Source organism: Cupressus sempervirens, chromosome 2, assembly GCF_028749045.1.
Source record: "Cupressus sempervirens isolate cs-2001-9-10 chromosome 2, ASM2874904v1, whole genome shotgun sequence".
NCBI classification, from domain to species: domain Eukaryota; kingdom Viridiplantae; phylum Streptophyta; class Pinopsida; order Cupressales; family Cupressaceae; genus Cupressus; species Cupressus sempervirens.
The window spans coordinates 263,118,194-263,137,495 of record NC_143119.1 but is presented as its reverse complement, the minus strand read 5'-3'; the positions used below and the strand labels follow the sequence as shown (position 1 = coordinate 263,137,495).

At 34.7% G+C, this 19,302-nt stretch overlaps 1 pseudogene; it reads right to left on the bottom strand.

Moving 5' to 3' along the window:
* Nucleotides 1-4,985: 4,985 nt before the first annotated feature.
* LOC149572060 (pseudouridine kinase-like) lies at nt 4,986-5,891 on the bottom strand (annotated as a pseudogene).
* Nucleotides 5,892-19,302: the final 13,411 nt, after the last annotated feature.

Genomic DNA, 19,302 nt, shown 5'->3' with positions numbered 1-19,302 from the left:
CTCCATGGCATGTTAGATCACCAATACCAAACTCATTATTAGAGAGATAACTTTCAGCCTCCTCACTTGCACAAAACTGAGATCTAGGTTTAGAAACTTCAAAATTGGAAACATTAGTAACATCATCATATGCATAACTGTCATGAGAAGAACTTACTACTGTAACTAATGTTTGATCTGTAAAATAAACATATTTCTGAAACCTATCAGAGTCTCAAAAATTACTCACTATTGTAGCATCATGAACATGTATGTTTCTATTTGCAACTAGACTAACCTTTCGCATACACACATTCTGATTTGAATTCTCAATCTGATTATAACTTACAGCAGGGTTGTTGCCATTTTGTTTTGAAACTAAAACATCAACAATGTGTTCCACTTTTCTTTCATGAACATTATACCTACAATCGTTCATAGACAAATAACTTCTCATTAGTCCATGCTTCAAATTATTTTCAATGTTCCTAGTAGTTACAAAAGCCTGGTATAATGTCTGTGGTTCTTTATCCCTTAGTAGAAAACTCATTTTCTTATCAAATGCACCAAAGTAAATAGCTAGACACATTTGATCATCAGGTCTATAACTCTCAAGGATATCATTCAAAATTCTAGCAAATTTGATATTAAATTGAGGCACAAGTTCATCACTCCCAATGTGTATCTTGAAAAACTTATCATAAGAATCAGACATGCTTACCCGTTCTCCAAATTGCTGCATGAAGGCTAAATGCAACTAACTCCAGGATGAAATAGAACATGGTGGTAGAAAAGAAAACCAATCTCTAGCATCACCTTCCAAGATTTGAATGAATAACTTCATGTGCATGTCCTCATGAGAAATCTCATAGTCACCCATCAAATCAGTAAACAACTCAACATGATGACTAGCTGAAACAGTATGGTTCCCATTAAACTTAGGCAATTTATTTTGGATGTCATTAGGAATGACATTTGGGAAACCATGAATACCATTAAAACATAATGGCATATACCGCTTGGTAGAAATAGATATAGGCATTTCACTAATTGACTGCATATTAGGTGGAATGAATCCTGACATCCTTTCAAAATTTGAATCTCATTCACCCGTATCCTGATTTATAATTTGTAGCAAATCCACAATGTTCTACCAATGAATCACTTCAAACTATACACTTCACAAACTTATCATAAAAAGTTGAAACTAATCCAGTGAAATGTATAAAACTTATCAAATCATTCTCCTCCTCTTTGTGCTAAATTTTACTTGATGGAGAATACACTTTTTACAATCGATTTTCATGAAAAGAAAAAACATGAAAATGAGAATACCTCAAGATCTAGATGGCTGAAAGTTCTGTGTCCACTTTTTACAACAGTAGACCCAAAGTTTTATCAAATCCTTATTGAACCTTTTGAATTAACACACCACAAATCTTGCAAACATTAAAAATGTTTCAACCTCTTTGAATTTTCTCTTCTCCTATAGCAACTAACCACAATTCATGCATAGAACTACACTGCTATAGGGATTAATTTTGAGTCACCACTCACACTAAGTGAGACATGAATTGCATTAGATTTGAACAGAGCTATAAACTAATTTGAAACAACAACAGGTAGAAGAAACCTCTTCAGATTTATCTCAAATTTGAAATCTCTAAAAAAAGCTAAAACATAACTCTTCCACACTATCAGATCCAAACTAAACTTCTCTTCTCAAACCAAAATTTAACAAAAAATCTAGATCTGCCGAACAATGTGCTAAAAGTTCTCACCAAAACACACAAATAATTAAAAACCACTAGTTACAGAGATAGAGTCACCACTCACAATTATGAGAAAAGATTTTGAAACATAGATTATTACTGATCTAATTCTGAACCAGACTCTCAGCATGAAATAACTTGCAAATCCTCAAACATTTTGAAAAGAGAACAAGATACTCTTCATGTTTAAATTCTACACTCTAATTTTTACAATAGCAACTCACAAAATTGAACTAATTGAACGTACACTCATTTTTCAGCACCATTTACATCCAATTCAAAAACTACTGTTGTAAGAGAATAAAGCACACTGGGTAACATGAAAATTTAGTAAGGAAATGGACTGAACACATTAACTTACTGCTGTACAAAAACTTTCTCCATATAGTTCCTTCTGTTGTGTTGAATTCCTTTAAATTATCAAGGTTTGTCTATCATGAATCTCAACACAACTCCCCAGCAGAGTCGCCATTTTTTTGGTGTTTGAAAATGCTGGAGGGTTTTCAATTATCCCACTGAGAAAGTGACACATCTAGGGGTAGCTAACTCCCATTTTCAACATGCCATTTCTGACAATAGGCCAACTATAAGGCATGACCCTTCTTCTCCTTCAAGCTCTGCTAAACCTAGGTGAGTAGACCTGAGATTCAAATGATACTATACCAGTTCAAAAACATATCCCTGAATCTATTAAGTAGATGAAACCCTTATTTCTCCTAGTAACTCATGAAATGGCATATATCTCAAGTAGCTAAATGCAAATCAAGAATATTCACAAGCTAAGTGAGGGTTAAACATTTAAGTCCTTCAACATGAAAGGTGAAAACACTTTGATTAATAATGTTGATTTCAACAAACCCTCAAATATGTAGCAGTAAGAAACTAATGATCCTGTAGCTAATTAGTGCCTTAACCATTGGGAAAATCAATGAATCAAATGCATACATATGGATATTTGATACTTATACATATATTTAGATATTTGATCTATCAATTTTAACTTGTAAATAGACATCTATGCTCAATCTAAACCTCATTCTTACATGATATCCCCATCAGCAAACTTGCAACCCTATTATTTCCCTGAAGCATTTACATAACTACTTAAGTTACAGGCAACAATGAAATAACATACAGCCTTAAGGGACTGCAACTACGATCTAAGCTCTTTGTTCAAAGACCATAAAACATTGAAACTCACTGATAAAGGGAGACAAGATCCAAGATGAAACTCAATCTGTTGTTCTTTTTATTAATTTCCTTGAAACAATACAACCATATGCATGAAATGAAAACATGAAAAACACCTAATAGATCTGAACTATCTGTATTACTCTTCCTAATGCTATTCATACAAGAGAGAATATGCTAAAGAATGAAGGTGGAATCATAGTTCTGGATCCAATGAAGTGGTCTCACAGAATGACTACAAATTTCCTACCAACAATGGTCTCACAATAACAAAAGTTTGAACCCCCACAATGGATCAGAGAAAGAAAGATATAGACAAGAAAGAATTCCTGGATTTGATATGCAACTGCCATCTATCCACTTGAAATTCAATCTCTTGCAACTGAAAAACATCTCTCTTCTCTCTACCATTTTGATCTGATCTGATTTCATTATTATCTTGTATCTAACTAGCAGAATATCTCCTGCTGAATAATGAAATCCCTTGTTGAGTCACAAAAAATATCTAACTTGCTCACTAAAATGCTAGTTAAATCTCAGCTTTTACTGAATGAATCTGAACAAATTTTGACCCAAACTAAATTTTTACTACATTTTACTGATATTCAAGTCATTACTATGTTAAAAATCAGTTATGGACTTTGATTACCTTAATACAATTGCAAATTAGGTACCTGAGATAAACCCCCCTATAGCTTGAATCAGTGGCACTCTGTGCAAAAACCAACCCTAGAATTGAGAAATTCAAATTCTCACGATTCTAGTGGTATATGATAAGGCATATCTAGCCTCCCAAAAACACTTGAAATCTTCGTTTGAAAAACAGTCCCCTCTGGTTGAAAACTTAGACTTGCAACTTAAGATTTTTTTTAAAATCAAAAATTTAAAAAACTCTCTAACATTCAGACTATATACTAAGAGCCCCTTTTGAATTAAAACAAAACATATGAATGTGCATTCACTCTTTTGAAAATAATTTTAAAATGACATTTAAAATCATTTTTCTTTTTCCATATGCTTTCCATTCGGGTCAACCCAAGTTTTCCCAAGCCACGTGTCGCCCTGTGATTTGCCCGTATGACTGCCTTGAAATTTGTGACACATGGAACATTGTGATTGGTTTCTTGAACATGCATATACCACATCATCACTGGCTAGCCCACTACCACATGTTAGAATCCCGCTTTCCTGCAATATTTAACCACCTTGCATCTTTGTTTTGCAGGGAAGCGTCAATTGTTGGATCATGACATGTGTCACGATCCTGTGCATCCATTTGAACTATTGGTCTCTGCCTCATCCCCAACAACTAGGACCTACCTACCACATGGCGGTAGCCTGTTTTCTCACATTATTTATCTTCTGTGATACTTGATATTGCAGGGAAGCGGGCACCGCCAGATTTGGACACTTGTCTTAATCTATTTCAACCTCCATTTTGGGTGCCACATCATCACAGGGTTAATTTATTTCAAAAAAATTACGATTCACCTCCAACTTGGCCATCCATCCATGAGTGGGACCCTCCTTGCAGAGCTACAGCTTTCAAAAGCCCTTTTACTCTAGACACTTCATACTCTGCACTTCAAAATTTAAACATTTAAAAACCTCATTGTTTCATCAATGTGGGATAAATGTTTGTAATTTTTTTTTGCCCTACAATTTTTCTATGACACCTACTCTGTTAAGGTTGAATAATCATTCTCAATCTGCCTTTCTAGCATCCTCTAGATCCCTTTCAATTTGTTTCAAAGTCTCATCCATTTGATTTGTATACTTTTCCTTTTGCGTTGACTGCAGCTTGGAGTGTTCATCAGCTGTAGGGGTGTGAAGCTCTCTTTAAAAATGTTGACTGACCCTTTCAATGCCATGGGTTTCTTTATGGTAGCTACTCTTGTCTTACGTAGGGCCTCTTATATGTTTTTTGGAATGAGTTCCTTTTAAAAGGAGTAGGCTTGCTTTTTTTTTGTTTTGGCGTGATTTCCTTCCTGTCATGCAAATCCCTACCCTTTCTTTGGATGTGAGTTGCAATTAGTGCCTCCCCTATTTTTTGGCATCTTTTTCTTTGGCTAGGGCCTTTAATCCTTTCACAGTGGCTCCCATGTTATTGGCAAGTTCTTTTAAAATTTGGGGCATCATCTTCATTCCCTTGCTGGGGCGTGAGTTGATTCTTCCTTGAAATGTAGCTCCTTTGTTGTGGTCTGCAGCTTGCTTCCTCCAATGTTGACTATCTTTGAAACATAGAAGCACACCATTGGATCCCAGTGTCAAAGCAATTAACTTAACACTCTCTTCTATTAATATGCTTATGACTAGTTTAAGGAGTCCATAAATTGCTTCAATACTCATCTTTTCAAGTTCTTCCAATGTCTTAAGATAATTAATTAAATTTACTTAAGAAACAACCTCTGCCATAACAATAAGCTCGGCCTCGTTAGGTGATATTATAGTGACATTTTAAAGAAAACTTCTAGTTCTAATAGATTTTGCAACTAATACAGGCTCAAACTAGACTAGGGTATTTGATTCCTTGGCCAAATTGCAAGCTGCTTCAAGAGTCAAAGGATGTAAATTGGCATCAACCATCAACAAAGGTGTAGAGCCAATATAGTTACTAAACTGATTAATCCATTCTACTATTAAAGCCTTTTCAACTGCCTCTACATCTGCAATAGCAACAAATAGTTCTCCTTCACTATCAAATATGTTTGATACAATAGGTGTTGCTATGTTATTACACCTACGAATTCCATGTATGGACAAACCAAGTGATTTCCAATGGTCAAACAATGAATTTCTAGCCAAGTCTTGCCTGATAACACTGATGATGAAGGGTTTAACTCCAAGTTTTGACATGCACTTTGCAACATTTCTCGCCACTTCTCCTCTTATATATCTGACCTTTGACATTAGTTGGCTTTTCTCTATGCGTTGGCGATGTCTTGACATTTGAATTTGAATTGAATGCTTCTTCTTTAACTCCAGCCCCTAGCATCTCTATTCCTCAATTTAAAGAACCACTTGCAAAATTGAAAAGTCATATAACGCCTACAACTTCAAAACTTATTTTAAGATCAAGAATAACCTCTTATGATCTTCTGAATTACAAAGTAGCAAATGGCCTTCAAGTTGATCCTTAATATCGTTGTAAACCAAAACCTTCTTTGTGATGATTCTAACACATTATGATTTCTCTCCTCCCCTTTCTAAAATATTTTAAGATCCCAATGCATTATTAATTAGGCATAAATAGTCGGGCCCCAAGTGGGTCCAGCTAAAATAATTTCATTTTCAAATGCCTAAAATATAGAACTGGTCCATTGAGCATCTAACATTGACTGGAATCAAACTCAACTGCTAAACAATCGATTTGAAGCTCATTCTAAATAATCTGCCAACTATGATTTTTTGCTAATAGGGCCTGTTGGCTGGCTTTAAACATTGATCCAAACACCTAATCAGGCTCTAAAAACTGGCACACTAACTCTTTGTTATGCATACTTTCACCCTGTCAGATTCCATCTTATGATGAATTCCCAGTCAAAAGATATGTGCCGTCAAAGTTGACCTCTCAAAATTGCCTGCAAGAAAACATGTCAAAAAACACCAAAATGGGTTCGGAATCGGCCTCAAAAATTGGGTAAACTAACAATTGGGAAGATGAAAATTGGGGCATTCATTCTCTGTCATGAGGGGAATATAAATCTATGATTTGGGCTTATGAAGAATAACAGAAATCAAATGGTGATCAGTCAAAGTAGGCTACTTGGATTTTGCAGATTGAAACAAATGGTAAAAATGTTTTTTTTGCAAATGGAATTGACTTGGAAAAATGTGCAGACAGATTCATCATGACTAAAAATTGGCACACTTAAAGTATTTTTAGAAGAAAACATAGTGGTACAATCCATTTGATCTTACCAATCACGAGTTAGGAGTTATGACATCACGAACAAGGGTTTCGACAAATCTGCAAATGCTGACACCAGTAACAAGTTATAAATTGCATTTGGAATTACGTTTGAAAATTGATCAAACAGATTCATCAAGACTTAAAAATTGAAACATAACAAGTCTCTAATCTCTATAACACAACACAAAAGGAATTTTAGCATTTTGGTCAATTGGGAAAAAGTTATAGCATGTCAAATAGGGCTTCACAAAAAAAAGAACAATGTGTATCAGCATGAAAACATTAAATGACCAACTTTGAGGGGTTCAAAACCTAATCAAACGAACTCGAAACGACTCAAAATTTAAAACATAGGTTTTGAAGTTTTGACATTAGACACTCTCAAATCAAAAAGATACAAAACCTTTCTGGGTGCGAGATATTCAGATGCAAACATGGCCTCCTATCCCTGTTTGACACTAGGGGTAAAATGCAGATTTGAACCTAGTTCAAAATGAGACTTCACGAAATGGCTTAGAATCTCAATTAAACTTCATGGAACAAGTAAATGCACTGAATGGAAGGTGTTAGAAACATTAAACACCTCATGGGGGTCAAAGGTACAGTGGGGTACAACCTCATCAAAAGCATTTATAGGGCTCAAATACTTAATGGTACTAAAAATTGACCATCCAATTTTTTGCGCCAATAGGTTATTTGACTATCATTTAGAGGTAATTTTGAATTTCTATGATGGTTGTTTGACCATCAAATTCAACATCATTTTTTCCTCTCCAGACCCCTCTTCAAATCCAATTTTGATTTGGTAGCCTAACTTTGAGAGGCCATAACTCAATCATTTGAACTCCAAATTAGGTACAATTTTTCAATTTTGGCTAAAATTTCCTGATCTTTTTAGTAGTGCAGCTCTTTTCTAGTTTTAATGCATGGGTTTGTCAAAAATGGCATTTTTTGGTGACTGTACCTATCCAATCCTACATTTTGCAACTTCAAAAACTCTATATGGGCTCGTCTAGACTCCTTTTTAGGTTCCTTTTTTTTGAAAGTGCATATTTTTTCATCTACTTTTTAGATCTGCAATCAAATTGTAGGCTTTTGTGGACAAAAATACAACTTTTACAAATAGGTCCTATTTTGCATTATATTTCTTCATAATTATTGTATTTTTGAGCTACATTATAAAATTCCAACTTTGTACTCTATATAGAGGTTGTAATTAGAAAAATTAAAAAGTCACTTTGTCCATTTTGACAAGTGGCCTATTGTAAATGCACTACATATAGAGTGCCAAAATCATTCATTTGAGTGGGATTTTTTTATTAAGTGAAAAGGGTGGGTGTGTACTATGTACTATGTCTCCTTGATCTTGTGCTCTTGCATTATGGGTTCTTTTTCAAAGTTAACTCCACATAATTATGCTACTTGGAAAGAAAACATTAAGGAACCATTGGTAGACAAAGGTTTATTGTGTTATGTAACTGGTGCAGCAAAGAAACCTCCTACTGATGTTGATGAAGCTTAGAAAGAAGACTAGGAATCCAAAAAAGAGATGGCCCTAGGAACCTTGTTGAAAAATATCTCTAATCCCATCAAATTTCACATTAGGAAGCTTATCGATCCAATAGAGGTATGGGCTAAACTTGAAGCATTGTATGGGACAGTAGATGAAGACATAGCTTACACCATAGAGGACAAACTTCTCAAGTTGGATCCTAGGAATTTTGACACCATCAAAGGCTATCTTCCCCAAGTAGACATGTATAGGGCACAACTTAAGGATTGTGGTGAACCCATCAAGGATGGAAAGATCATTCAATATATCATGACTCATCTTCCACCTGGATATGCTCCTTTTGTTTCCAACTATAATACTCATAAATTAACAATGGGTAGTGCCTATATTAAGCCTTCATTTGAGAAATTTGTAGAAATGTTGATCTTAGAACATGACAATTTAGTGAGTATGTAAATTCTCAATTCTTCCAAGACCAAAGCCTTGGTAGCCAATTAAAGTAATTCAAGTGGTAAAAACTCCAACAAGAAGTAGAAGTAGTGGAAGGCTAAACCACAAGATGACACACAACAATCCTCCTCAAGACAATAATCTTCCTCACATCAATCTTCTTCCACTCAAAAATCTTCTTCACAACAAGGAAAGTCTTGTTCCAAAAATAACCAAAAGGGGAACAATTCCAACAAAAAGGAGAAGAAAATGTGTTCCTATTGTATGAAGAATGGTCATGATGAGCATGAGTGCAAGGATAAGTAGATTGATGAATTGGTAAAAATAATGAGGAAATACAAAATTGATGTACCGAATGCATATAAGGATAAGGGATCTTCAACCACTTCAAAAGGTAAGGTACAAGCTTTGGTTGTAAGTGCAAACAATTTTGAGGAATGGGTTTTTGATTCAGGAGCAACACATCATATGGGTGCTTCAAGGGAGCAGTTTTCCTCTTTGAAACCATCAAATGTACCTTAAATCTATGTGGGCAATGATACTCAAATGGAAGTTGAATAGAAAGGGAATTTTGAGTTGGAAAATGGCATCTTCAAGGATGTTCTTCATGTCCATAACCTCAGCACCAACCTTCTCTCCATCTATCAAATAATATTTTGTGCCTAAGTTCACTTCCCTTCCCTTGTTGAATCATTCAAATACACAAAGTAAACTATGGTATGAGATATTTGGACATCTTAATTATTGCTACCTTCAACAACTCAGCATCAAGGATATGGTTATTGGTCTACCACAAGTCAAGTATTTAAAGGGTGTATGTCCAGGTTGTGAAGCAAGCAATTTAAAGGGTGTATGTCCAAGTTGTGAAGCAAGCAATCATCTTGAAGAGAAATATGACAAGGGGAAGTCTTGGAAGGCTACTACTATTCTTGAATTGGTTCATGGTGATGTAGCTAGCCCATTTCTAGTATCATGATTTGGTAAGGCCCGCTATGTTCCAACCTTTATTGATGACTTTTCATTGTACATTTGGGTCTTTTTTCTTTCTAATAAGATTGAAGTATTTAATAACTTCATCACCTTTAAAGATCAAGTTGAGAAACAATTAGGGAAAGCCATCAAGATTCTACAAATAGATAATGGTAGGGAATATGTCAACTCCAAGCTCATAGACTTTTGCACTCATGAGGGCATTGATCTCCAACATTCAGTTGCATACATGCCACAATAGAATGATGTTGCTGAAATAAAGGATAGAACCCTTAAGGAAATGACCACTTGTATGCTTCAGTATAAGTCTTTAGATCAAGTGTTTTAGGTAGAAGCCATTTGTTGTTCCAATTACATCCAAAATAGAAGTCCCCATAAAGCCTTATATGGAATAACAACTTTTGAGGAATGGTGTGGCAAAGAACCAGGTGTAAAGCACTTCAAAGTTTTTGGTTGTCTAGAATGGGAAAGGATACCTCCACCAAAGTGAAAGGAATTAGAACCACAAAGCAAACCATGTATATTTTTTGGATATCCTAACCATCTCAACGTATACAAACTAATAGATCCAAAGACTCATGAAATCTTTTACAAGAGGAGTGTTCACTTTGAAGAAACTTGTCCAAGTTTGGCTTCTTCGACTCCTCCTTCTTCCTCCTTCAAGGATAGTGATCATAGTGATGATAGTGACCCAGAAGATGATATTCCTACAACTTTGACTCATAGGCCAACACCTTTGTAGGGTCCACAAATAGTTGAGGACATTCCTTCCTCTTCCACTAAACCTCGTTGGACACAGCAAACCCTTGATGTAGCAAGTTCATTAGTGGGGAATCCTTCAAACACTCAAAGGACAAGGTCACAACACAAATCATTTCCACGTGCTTATATTGTCATTGCTTCAAATCCATAGTCATTTAAGGAAACATCAAGGATTCTAGAATGGGACAAGGCTATGGAGGAAGAATATAACTCTTTGATGAAAAACAACACTTGGGACTTAGTTTTTCTTCCTAAGGGAAGAAAGGTTGTTCGATGTAAGTGGATCTATCAAACCAAATTTTTAGTGGATGGAAGTGTGGATAAACATAAGGCTATACTAGTTGCTAAAGGTTTCTCATAGGTTCCAAGTATTAACTATCTAAACTTTTGCACCCATTGCCAAGATGAACTCCATTTTCTTGACACTAGCTATTGCTATAGCTCATGGTTGGGTTGTACACCAGATGGATGTAAAGAGTTCTTTTTTGAATGGTGATCTTCACAAGGAGATTTATATGGAGTGGTCATAGGGGTTCATATAGGATTCTACTATGGTTTGCAGATTGAAGAAGTATATCTATGGTCTTAAGCAGGCTCCTCAGGCTTGGTATGCCAAGAGGGATTCCTTTCTACTCTTAGTAGGATTCACCAGGTGTCATTCTAATTCAAGTTTTTACATTCTTCAGAAGGATGACTCACACAATGTGTATGCTCTATGTATATGACTTGATCACTACAAGAAGCACTTCATCCATCATTGCCAGTGTCAAGACCTCTTTGTAGGACAAATTTTCTATGACAAACTTGGGTTTGCTACATTATTTTCTTGGTATTGAGATCACACAGTCTTCAATAGGGATCACACTTTCTCAACCCAAGTATGCTCTTGACTTCCTTTCTAGATTTTACATGAGTGACTGCAAGCCTACTCTCACTTCTTTCTTTTAGGTGTCAAGTTAGAAGCTAAGTGTACCACTCCACTTGTTGATGCTACATTGTATAGATAGTTAGTTGAGAGTCTTATGTACTTGATATATACACGCCCTGATATAGCTTTTGTAGTTGGCATGGTTTCTCACTTCATGAAAGAGCCACCTGAGCTTCATTGGAAGGCTGTCAAGCACATCTTGCACTACATACAAGGAACACATACACATGGGATACATTATGCAGTAGGTATAGGACTTCAGCTAGTTGGATACATAGACTCAGACTATGCAGAGGACCTTGATTCTCACAATTCTAATTCAGGTTACAAGTTTCACCTTGGTTTTGGCCCTATTTTTTAGCATAGCAAGAAGAAAAATAATGTTACTCTTTCTTCCACTGAGGCTAAGTATTGAGGAGTTGTCAATGTAGCTAAAGAGGCTCTTTGGTTATAGCACATCCTGAAGGAGTTTAGATTTGATCTACCTAAACCTATAGTCATTCATTGTGACAATCAGAGTGCTATTAAGATCTCTAAGCATCCATTTTAGCATCAGCAAAAAAAGCACATTAAGGTTCATATGCACTATGCACTACATCAGAGAGTTGATACATGAGTAGATCATTACATTATAGTATTGTCCTATAGTAGAGCAGTTCATCGATATCTTCACCAAACCCTTCACTAAGGTCAATTATACTCATTTGTGAGATCTCTTGGGGTTGTAGGATGTTTTAGAAAGGGGAGTCCCTTGACTTCTCTCTTCCTTCTTCTAGGAGGTATCTTTTCCTCATTTGAGGTCTTCTTCTCTCTCATCTTCTTTATTGTACTTATCTCTCTTTTTTGGAGGAGGGTTTTTCCCATGAGGTTTTCCCTCTTTGTCCACTTTATGAGAGATTGCATTGCATCATTGTATGTAGAGCATTTCTTTTGTACATGGGCACCTAACATGGACTCATAGTTGGGATCCATCATGCATTTGTGAGCTTAAGTGCATTCCCCTAAGTTGCACTTATGGGGGGTGTTGGTGTAAATAATTATTCACTATTTATACTTTACTTAAGTTTACCTAGGTTAATTCATTATTTTATTATTTTCTTAGGTTGACGCTTAGGCGTTTGCATACCTTTATGAGTTGTCATGTTGAAAACAAAAAAGTATGCAACTCTAATTCAGCACATGGTTTCTACAACACTGGAGTTTGCATAATTAACTAAGTTTTCATGTAGACAACATAGTTATTTCCACTCTTAATTAAGCACATGGTGTCTATAACATTATTTTTTGTACTACACCTTTGTAGGCTTATACTCTCATCATCGCACTTACTCCTATGCTAAATGGAGGATAACCCACACTTGGTAGATATGTGCCTAGTTGTAAGATTTATCATGTTGCTAACTCTTAGGCATTCTAGATGCATCTTAGAGGCCTTTATATACAAGCACTCCTAGTTTACTTGTACATTAAATGGAATACTATATTGTTTTTCTGGTCATACTCTAGTCTATTTTGTGCTTGTCTTTGAGTTCCTTGGTCTTGGGTGAATTTTTCCCTAAGGCAAATTCTTGCAAAAATAGAATAAATAATAAAATGATAATTTGATCAAAGATAATTTATTGATAAATATTTAGACATTGATATAAAGGGGGATCCTATTCTAGATGATCATTTTGGGTGACTACAATAGATATATGAATACTTGTCGAATCAAGGAACATTCAAGACATGCAAGTTGAAGAATGAAGAAATGGTTTTTTTCTAGGGGGATGATTTGGTGGAACATACCCAAATTTTTTCTTTGAAAGGAAGACTTAGCATTCAAAGGGAGTCTAAAAATTCATTATAGGAAACCTTGACCAAGGAGGTTAGAAGGTTCATATCAAATTCAAAGGGAGTTTGATATTTTATTAGAAGTAAACTTGGACTAGGAAGTCAAAATATTAGTATATGTTGCATGAGTTCCTCTTCATGGAGGAGAAGCTCAAGATGCAATCCCCTATAATACATTATTATCTATAAAAGAGAATATTGAGGTGAAAGACTCCTATTCCACCCTCTAAGAGTACCTATGGTGGATCCACCCTCTAGTATGGCTCATGGTGTATGTCATGTGTGTGACATCGTGACAATACCATATGAGAGAATCTATCATGAATTCATGTAAACTATTTTTCATATGTATGACTATGACTTTATGGGCCTACAATCTTTCTAATAATACATTTGTATTCAGCATTGTAAGGTGATGACTTTACAATGTCCACTATCATGACAAATATCATGTTGACTTGATGTTCATGAAAATATCTTGATAGTTAATATTTCTTGAACTTATTGATATATATCATGTTGACTTGATATATGTTGTGTATCAATATGTTCTTAATGAGATAATCATTTTGGATGTTATGTGATATAATATCCATGGACATGTCATGGTATGCTATGGTAGACATCATCTGATGTAATATGAGTGTGCATACCATAAGTAGGATATAAATGTCATGTGACTTGATGATCTATGTACTCCTTAACATTTCATGTTAGGTGATATCTAAACTAGTTCATACTTAGTTTGTTGGAAATGATCAAGTCTAGCTTGGTTACTGAGAGGGGAGGGGTGAATCAGTAACCACAAAACTTTAAATTAATTCATCACTTAATCCATTCATCATTCATTCATCTAATCTACTACATGCATGAGAAAAGATAAACATTCATAACACATGAACACAGAATTTTGGTGACCCAAAAACCTTCCAAATAGAAAGTAAAATTGTGGTGGGGATGATACCCAAAAAACTTCACTACTACAATATAAAGCTGGCCTATTAAGGCTTACATTGACCACTTCTAATGATCTGCCCTGTTAAGAGAAATTTGGACTACTAGATCCACCTTGTTAGAGGTTTTACAAACATATAATGAAGTATGCACTATGTTAGGGAATTTAAACAAAGACTGTTAAGTCTACCCTGCTAAAGGATTTAGAAAACTGATTCACGTATCAGGACGAAACAATAGATCTGACTTACAACTTGATTGTTGATTAGATCCTTGAAGTACTAATCACCTCTTGAGATTGATATAAGTTTATTGCTCCTTGTAGACCTTATTGAATCCTCTGCTCTACTATTGATTCGCATTCACTCTTCTCAAAGCATTACATATCCATTCCTTGATATTCACATCCATACATTGTGAATGATACAATACATTACATATATACCATTCCAATATTTACAATTACAAGGTCAGCTAAAACACAAGAAAACAAAATATTACTAACTCGGCCAAATAGTAGAAACACAGGTTCTGAATAGCTGACTTGGTGACCTCCTGAAAATCAGTGCCCACTGCATTACTCGAAATCGTCATACACTCGGTATAACTAGAAGCTTGATCCATACTAATCACATAGTGTAGCTTCAAACTCAGTAACCATTGGAGACTCGGTAGATATAGTGTCACTCGATAGATAATGAATCCTTCGTTTACCTTGCTTTCACTCAGTAAACACTGGCTTCTCATCACACAAACTAATGACTCGGTTGACACTGTGAAGCTTGGTGAACACTATCTACTTGGTAAACACTATTGGACTACACACTCACTCTGTAGCTTCAGGAATGCTCAGTGTGAACTGCTTAACTACTGAACTTACTTGGAAACTACTGAATGCTTGGTGTAAACTATAGACTGAGTGATGAACTAGATAATCATTCAGAATTGAATAAGTGTTGTCACTAATGAAAAATACATCATAATGCCAACATATTTATCTTCCCTGGCTAAGAGGGAGTGTTAAGATATGATAGTGTTGGTTAGAATCTAAGGATATACCAATATTGGCAACTATATGCATGTGTGTACCACTAAATGCTCGATGTAAACTGTAGACTGAGTGATGAACTTGATAATCATTCAGAATTGAATAAGTGTTTTCACTAATGAAAAATACATCATAATTCCAACATAGTTATCTTCCCTTGCTAAGAGGGAGTGTTAAGATATGATAGTGTTGGTTAGAATCTAAGGATATACCAACATTTGTGTACATGTATGTATACCAATTTAGCATGTGAACTAATATAAATGTAAATATGCACACATATTCATAGACATTAAAATTAACTTTCCATATATTTCTATGATATCATCCTTGCATTAAACTAATATTAGCCATATCATTCTGAGTATATAAATCTAAGCGATCATATTGATCTCTGTCTTGGATTGGGTTGTAAATCCCTTATTGATATCGAGCATGTGTTCTACATAATGGATTGAGTGAATGATCCATCACTCACATCAAATTGGAGGTTTTTATCAATATTTTTTAAGAATATAATCATACCAATAACCATTAGTTTCATTTGGAAAAGTTTCAATAATGAATCATACCCACTCAAGTTTGTTTAACATATTAGATTTGCCTCCATGTCTCTTCTAAGAGACATATGTTTGAGCAGTCACAACCATTCCTCCTTATACCTTTTGTAGATATTATATTAGTTGAACAATCACAAAGACAAGATTATTTCAATCAAAAAATGATTATATCTCTTTAGGTTGGGACTACAATATAGTGATTGAGACTTTGAATTCAATTTTTGGAATTGAGTTAATTCTTTACTAGTATATCTTGATTATCATCTGCAAGCAAAGTGTATAGATTAGTATCCATCAAATATGAAAAAGCCATAAGTGGTTCATTAATGGGACTTCAAGTGTTAATCCTCAACATAGGAAGAAAAAGTGTTTTTGGCAGCCACCAGAGTGTTGGAGTTCTTACAGGTAAGGAACATACTAGGTTGCTTTGAACCTAATATCAGGGTGTACAAGACATAGACCAATCCTAAGGAATAGCTAAAACCTATATTCAACTGGGATTATCTTAGCTCTAGACCAAATTCAATAGATTCACTAGGACTCCCTTCACTTTAGGCTCTATAGAGCCAAGGTGGGAAAACCTTAGGGATTGATATGACTACTTCCATGATATTCTCCTATTCAAAACTATCCCCTATAGCAAAAAATGGTTGATGTTCTTCTATGATTCACCAATAACTTCCTCACCACAATAGCTAACTATAACTAAGAAGATATTGCAAATAAGTAATGACCAAAAAAGTTAGTTCTTCATTACATAAAATGGTAAATTGATTGTTTAACATTTGTGTGCTAAGCAACTATATGAATCATCAACTTGCAACTAATATTAAGTGAACAGTGTCTTATCCATTATTATATAGAGTCAAAATCAAAAACTCAAACCTATTTAATCAACTTGTAATTAAATCTATAAATAGTGAACTCTAAATTTTATTCTTACCATATCCCTCTCATAAACCCTAAGCCTTATCACTTACATAAAGTAATTACTTAATTCTTTGAATTAATAGCAATCAGTAAGAGATACACAATTTGTTCAAATTGAATTAAACTAAAAGTCATTCCAATCTCAAGATCACAAATACACAAAAAAAAAGACAAAATTCAAAAACATAGATATGCAGGTTTTCCTTTTGTATTGATTTCCGTTTGAAAAATGAATACAATACTGATAAAACTCAAAGTATAACTTAGAACTTGACAACTAAAACTTAGTATTCACTATATTCTCAAGTATACAAATATGATTACATCCATATATTTACCAAAACTTGGACAAACTAGAAACGGCATGAAACATGAAAATTCTACAAACTACCAACCAATACTCCACATCTTGGAAATCCTTATATAGAGGATTGCAACAAGTTTTAGATGGGAGGGTAGGTGTCAAAAACTATCTGGTCAAAAAAAAAAGGCAAAAAAAAAAAATTGACAGATTTCATTAATACATTCTTTTGCAGTTGGAAAGTAGACAAGAAAGTGGGTGCAAAAAGTAGATGACATTTATGGCAAGAGTGTGTACTTTAACTATTTTGACCTCCTCCAACTCCTCCTATCTTCTCATAGCAATCTCCTTGTTGTCTCCATCTAATCATCCTCCTAGGATGGTAAAGCTTTAATGTCTACTATTAATTCCCATATGACCACATTTGAGTCTATCATTGTTTCCTCTCCCTATGCCATGTTCAATCCAATTGGAGATCTTAGAATAATCTCTATCAATATCGGCTCTAAGAACACCAAAAATTTTTGCAAATTCTTGGCACTCAAACTCTTGTCTCTAAACTTATGCAAAAAACCATAACTCAAGAATTTTTTATACAAGATTATTAATGGATGGAATGCAATAAAGGGGAATTTATGTCTCTTAATTTCATTGTGTGTAAGAAATCTCAAAATTTGCAAAAGTACCAAGAAATGACATGTATAGACAGCATTTTAATTCTTTTATGCACTTTTGATAGGACATAACCTATAAAGTCATCATGAGGGTTTTAACAGTCATTTCTCACTTAAAATTTCTTGCTGATGACCTACCAACCATAGCATTTTACTTCTTTCTACCACTTTGCAATCTATCATCTATTGTTGGTAACTAACTATGTGACCGAGCAATCATAGGCTCTGGTCATTCTTTTATCTTTGATCATGTAGTCACTGCCTCATGTTAACATCTAAACTTAACATCAATGACCCTGCAATTACAACAACTTCATGAAATCACAGCCTCACACATTGTTACACATTTTAAATCTTTACTCTAACAATCAGGTGACCATCATATTCAGCTTTGAAATCAACTGCATTGCATTGTCATGGTCAAATTTCCTTTTATATTCACTGACTACACGACCAAGTGATCAAGCCTTTCCAACCATCTTTGTCAGGTCACAACTTACTTTTCTTATTGGTTAGCTAACATCATGACTGCATAATTTAGCATCTCTTTAACCCTTTTACCTAGTCATAGTTAAAAACTTTAATTCTTTACCTTATCAACCATGTGAACAACAACAACCCTTTTGAATAGTGGTCCATCACCATATTTTTTCCTATCGCTATCTCGCTAAGATTAAAAAAAACTCCAAAATTTTATAACAACAAAGTGATAACACTTGATTATCTTTAATCTAATGATCCTAAAAAACTTTAGCTTGTTATCCATGTTAGTACCTTTGACCAATAAAAAATTATCTTTATGCCACATTATTTTGACATTGAACTACCAAATCACTAGGCTCAATCCACCTAGCAAAAAGTCACACCTCCGTAACCTTAACCCATGGTTTTGATCTAACTCTAGTGACCTTGTGATGCATAGTAATTCACTATTTCATAATTCAAACCCAAGGTTAGACTAAACCACATCCAAACCCATGATCAAAGATTGCTCACAAAATCTTAAGAATCATTGCATAGTCACAATCAATTATAAACTTTTGTTATCCAAGAACTCGACCATGTGACCAAAGAAATCTCCTACCCACTGCCAAACTTTGACATAACATATTATTGATGCGACCATGAGATCAAAGTCATCTCAACTACTTTGCTTGGTCATGGTCAAGGAAAAACTTAACCACCAACCTGTTGTGACTCAACAATCAAAGGGAAAAGACTTGCTTCTTTGGGTCATGCTATTTTGATAAGAAACCTCGACCCTACAACTAACCATAGTCACATAGCCAAATATTTAAACATGTGAGCCTTTATCAAAAATAGAAGATTTAACCATAAAATTCCATTCTTAAAGGTATTTGAAAATTTAAAATTTTAAGAGTGCAGGCCTAAAAGACAAGGGTTTTCCTAGGGTAAAGAATTTTCATGAAAATCTTAGAGAAAACCTAGGTACCTGGCATAAAAATAAATTACAAAATAAGGGTTTTGCCGAGGGACAAAAAAC